Genomic DNA, 6,000 nt, shown 5'->3' with positions numbered 1-6,000 from the left:
TTTCTGAATGGCGTACCTGATGACTGTGTTGGTGCACCTAATGCTAGTGCCTGAGTAACAGATGAAGAGTTTTACTTGTTCATGAAACATTTCGTTATGTACGTGAGGCCAACTTCCGGGCATCCTGTTTTAATTGTCTTAGACAATCATTCATCTCATCTGAGTTCGAAAACATTGGACATAACCAAACAGAGTGGTGCTGTGCTGGTCACTTTTCCGCCACACTGTAGTCATCGTATGCAGCCGCTCGATGTGTCAGTTTTTGGTCGGTTCAAAAAGTATGTCACATCGTCCAGAATTCGTGGTTGAAGAATAACCTTGGAAAAACAGTGACCATTCACGAAAATGGCCACAGGCTGTGACGCCATCAAATATCATGAGTGTATTAAACAAAACTGGTATTCTTCCGTGGAACCCAGGCATCTTCACAAAAAAAAAGATTTTGCACCGTCGTTTGTGACTGACAGAACTCGTCCCGAGCAACAGAAATCAGTAACTGACACAGCAGATCAAGGGTCAAGCCAGATGATATCATGCGAGCAGAAGAACGCATAAACCAGTCCCGATGATGTCATCCGAGGAAAAGAATGCGGAGCGGGATCACCGTCAAGTGCCACAATACTCGATCAAGCAAGAGAAAATTGCTGACTTTTCACCCGAAGCAGTAAAACCGTATCCTAAGGCTGGACCGAGAAAGCTAACAGCAATTGGAAGTCGAAAGGGAAGGCAGCTATTTTGACCGACACCCCCATGAAAAACGAACTGGAAATGGAGCAGGCTAAATCTAGAAGACATCAGATCGGTAAAGTAAACCGAATGGCCATGAAAACGAAACGTGGAGTATCGCGAAAGCTGATCGATTCGAAGTCTCGTGACAAAAGCATGTATTTGGTGTGCAAAAACCTCTCTTTTGAAAGGTCAGCTGAAAAAGAAGCGGAATCAATGCAACATATGCGAATATTGGGCACATATGAAATGTGCTCTCCAGAATAATCCACCTTTCACCTGCAGCAGCTGCAAAATCAAAGACGAATTAATTGTATATTTTGAAGAAGACTAGCCACACCCAAAGTTAATTTTTAGCACATGTTCTGGCATCCCGATTTATTACATTAAATGAGCTGAAAGATAACATAAAATGTTCTACTCCCCAATACATGTATATAATTTGTATAATATATATGCTAGAGCCAATATGAGCGAGTGAAACAGGAGACACATTTAAATGAAAGCATATGAAAGCTTTTCGTATAGTTTGCCAAATACACGGCCCAGACAGAGAAAGATATATTCTCGTTCATGTTCTTCTTTATCGTCTTAGAAAACACCTTCCTACTTCATTCTATGATGAGGTGTAATATTATCAGGGTCCTTTATAATAGCGCTGGCAGCTATATGGATAGCGTGGTCGTGTAAAGTAACTTTGCACTCCAGCCGACCTTGGTTCGATCCCCATTGACGTCGTATGGACTCTTTTTTTTGGCACAATCCCAAATGAAAAGAGAAAAGAAAACAGAAAGAGGTGTCTGGTCGCATACATACAAACTATTTTGAAGCTTTTAAAACAGCTCATTATTTGCGCATTTGACTCTCATGCACAGGAAATGGCATGAATGGCAGATGAAATGTTTTCTGCCAACAGTTTGGGTGCCGATAGATAGATATTTTTTTTTTTTTATCTGTATTATAGTGACTTTCAACTCATTTGGCTGGTTCGTCACTTTTACTTCCATTTTTGGAAGAATGTCGGGAGTGAGAATTGAACTCGTGACCTTTAGCGTGAGAGGCATGGATGTTACCACTACGCCAGATCGCCTCCTTGATAGATAGATAGAAAAAGATGAGAAATGTAAATTTTCATTAATTTGTTTTTTTTCTTACTTGATAATATATGAAACCTTTAATAGAAAAAAAAAGATCATTATTGAAAAAACACATCATAGTTAATATATGATGGACATGCCCCATATATTGACCAACTTAGTCTGTGTGTGGGGTTAGTTGGTCAATTTCTTCTGATCTATAAAAACGTTGAATAAATGAAATAGGTCGAATAAATGATTCTCTGGTTATTTTTCATTGAAAGCGTAAAATATAAGCTTCATTGTGGCATAAAGCACTCCAGCGCTAAACTTCATACGGAAAAGTTGTAACAAATTTTATTCAAAATTAACCAACTAGCCCCGCTCTACCCTACATTCCTCACAAACATTGAAAGGGTTAAAATTACCTTTATCGTCGACCGGTCTCGGGTTCGATGTTGCCCATCTACTGGACGGTGTCCCTTTTAATGTTTGTAAGGAATATAAGTGTTGTGTCCTAGTTCCGTGTCGCGTCTCGTGAGTGAATAGTGATAAATGTCCTTACGTTAGCACAACCAAAACTAAGTCAAAAGATTATATCTAATAAATCGATATCTTGAAAATTGAATTTGAAGCTTCCACAACGCGAACCGAATTTATAGCTATACAAAATATCTAAGAAGATCTAAAATTAATTTTATCATTTATTAAAGCAAAAATCTTTATTCTATTATAAGTTCAGAAAATATTTGTCATTGTCCGTCACGTAAGCTAATCCATGGGACATGTCTCTTGCTCGTATCCAAATTTCACACTTCAATCGTGACAAACGAGTGGCAGATGAGCCCCGGGCTGATGGTGCCAGAGAGAAACATCAAAGCCATAGCAGCCATTCGCTCATCGTGACCATTATCACTCACATACATGACATTTACCGGTCTTTCCACCTACAAAGCAGCAGCAGCGAAATCAGAGCATGCAAAACGACGGGCGCAGCGTCCCATCCGAAAAGTATGAGTTTGCAAAAGTGCACAGAAGCGCATCACGATTATTATTATCGCATCGCAGCATTAACGCGCGTCTGATTGGCGCTGTCACTCAATGGAGTAAATTCATCTGACATGAGTTGGACAGACGTAACACCTACCCCCGCCGTTGCAGAGTCATTTGTGGTGCATATACACAGCATCCGCACGTGGGGAACGGCAGCCCGCCTCCCAGAGGAGCTGCGTTGCGCTCGTGGTGCAAATTTCTATTGTCGGTTGGTCGGAGTTCTAGGTTCGATGCATCGTGGTTAATTAGTTTCAAACTCCTCGAAGATTCAATTAACAAATTGCTCTCAAAAGTCTCCAATTACACCTGTAATGAAAACAATGCACTTCATGGTTCATACCCGTATTCATGCCGCTGTCCCTCCGCGGAATTCCCATTTGGTTTCGTATGCTTTTACAAATCCGCGTGCATCACCTTTTCTGCGCGTCTGTTGTATTTTTGGCAGCAACCGACAGACGGCTCGGATGAAAACACATGAGCTCTTGTCACTCTCATCAGAGTGGAGTAGTCACTCATCTGGCACGGAGATGATCTGGCTGCGCAGCGATGTCACTTATAAATAGTGCACTTGTCGACCAGCAACCAGCAGCAACAACAACAACAGGAATAAATAGACCGCGCGAAAAACTAAATGATCCGCGCTAAATGACATCAATTTGTAGCCCGCTATAATGATTCGCCAGTTTGCCCGTCGGGGCGATAAAATGCGCTGATGATAATTGTAGTTATTAATGGATAGCGCAAATTTTCCGACGCGATTTGTTTTGTTCCGTTATTATTTCGTCCATTCAATTTGCGCATTTGCAGCGCAGCATACATTCAGCATTCGGCAGCTGTGCTGAGTCCGTCAGACAAATGTCACCTGATTTAGGGCGTTGAACTAATTGAAAGTGACACGTTGGTCGTTTGAGGCTGGGACGTTTCGCAGGCGCAGACTTGGGCAACGGTGGGACGGAGGGGGGAAAGACACACATCAAGCGATCAATCACTCGAATTTTTATTTCGTACATTAACTGGGAACGAGAGGAGAGTGGAAATAATGGAACACCGCTCATGGATTCGTGGCTTTCGATTGGGAAGGTTACGACGATTGTCAGGAGTGAGAAGAATGAATGGGAACTAAATTGCCGAGTAATTCGAGAATAATGTCAAAGTTTCGAGCATCTTAATTCAGAAAAATGAACAAAGTTGTTATACACTGAATCAAAATTGAATAATAAATTTTCATGATGTAGTCGTTACATCCAACGGACGCACAAAAACCAATATCCGTGTGAATGAACCGTCTTTCGATTCGCGATGCGGCGAAAAACTCAGATGTTTCCATCTGGTTTGTACAACAGAAAAAAAAAATGAAACGTGCCGAATTAGGTGCTCTGGAGTTTCCTCCACATTTCTGATATTAGGACAGAAAGGCTACCATGTGTGATCCGTGCGATGAAGGTATTGCCTGTACTGTCCATGTTTGCATAGGAGACGTATTCACCAACACCATTAGTGGTGGGAAAACGCATTTTTGTTGCTTTTTGGTCAACAAGGATAATCATGCAAATTTCCAATGAAATGATCTATCCAGTTGAAGGATATTGTCGGCAAAACGAGGGCCTAGGAGATTTTGCGCATTGAAACATATTTTTTTTCATTTGGAAAACGCTTACGTCAGTTTATGCGGACAATCAATCGTTTCAATGAACATTTGTTCGCATAGCTAGACGTAATCACCAGGTTACTTTGTCGGAAGCGTTAGTATTTACATTTCCGATAATAGTCAAAACGTCTCCGTTGATAGTTTGATTCTCGATTGATTGTTTGGAAGTTTGGAAGAAGTTGTTTGGATTCACCCAGGTACATTAATTTTGAAGTCTGTGTTAGGGAAACACAGCTAAGTGGGAAATAAATACCCCCGACTTGCATGTTTTGACAAAGCGGATTCTCCCAGGCACATTGAATTTGAAGTCTGTGTTGGGGAAACCGTAAATCGGGCCAATCAAAACTTGGCAGTTAGGGCGTTTAAATAACGCTTGACATTTTAGAGTTATTCAATTGTTCGTCTCATGATAAATAACATTTTATTATTTGTGATAGACACGTAGAAATATTTCCTATCAATTGATACAAACATCTTTCTGATCTGTTAAGAAATATTCGAGTTATAAGCATTCGAAATACGTGTAGGGTTAGCACACAAATCGGCAGAACAAAAGTATGGAAAAAAAAGGAAGTACTTCCAGTTTTCATGAATTTAAACCGTTTAGAGATTAGCGAATTGTAAGGTATAGCATATCAAACAAATCTTAGAGAATTTCCGATTCGATTGGTATGCAAATCATGAGAATTCGTTCACAGTGAAAATAGTTATTAACGTTAACTTTATTTCATAAAAACGTGATCTGTTTTCTGATTTGGAACCTTTCCTGAAAGACGTAGTTCTACATCAAAAATCAAGTTTTTGGTTCTTAATCCATTGCTTAGTTTCCTTGATGGTGTGAATAGTAGCATTGTTATCTTGGAATGTTAATTTTTTGTGACGATAGCCGCGCAAAAACGGTAGGAGAGAGGATTCCAGAACATCTGAGTAACCCTTGAATGATGTGAAAGCTATCTTAAGCTTTCCTGTTGCACAAAATCCCGCCCAAACCATACACAACCCTCCACCGAAATTCCTGGTTGAAAAATACTGTTTCTTCTTCCGTAAATTACACCAGTACCCGTTGAAACCATGAGAACCGAACCGTCCAAATTTTACTTTTTTTCGTCAGTGAAGATAACCTATACATTGAAGAACTATTCGTTATGGTATATAGCAAAATGTATTCTTTAGGAAACATTCTTTGTCATGACACACTATGCCCCACTGTCGGTTTATGTGAGCTTTGGCAAAACTCAGACTTCTTCCGATGTGAGCTTCAACCTTTTAAGCCCTCTTTATGTGAAGATTTTTTAACAAAATTTGAAAAATTGTCACCCGAGTAGTTGAGTAATTGAAATATTGTTTTATTTGCACCTCAAGGTATTCGAACCTGTTCTAGCTATTTCCCGCTTATACCGGTCAGAGAGCTTCGATTTACGTGGAGCTCTTTCCTTCTTACCGTATCCTTGAGGATTCGCCAAATAATTGCTACTTACTGGGATCGTCCAATCCGAC

The sequence above is a fragment of the Toxorhynchites rutilus genome, chromosome 3 (genome assembly GCF_029784135.1).
Source record: "Toxorhynchites rutilus septentrionalis strain SRP chromosome 3, ASM2978413v1, whole genome shotgun sequence".
Lineage (NCBI taxonomy): Eukaryota > Metazoa > Arthropoda > Insecta > Diptera > Culicidae > Toxorhynchites > Toxorhynchites rutilus.
The sequence above is the reverse complement of the archived record's forward strand: the minus strand, read 5'-3'. Positions refer to the sequence as shown.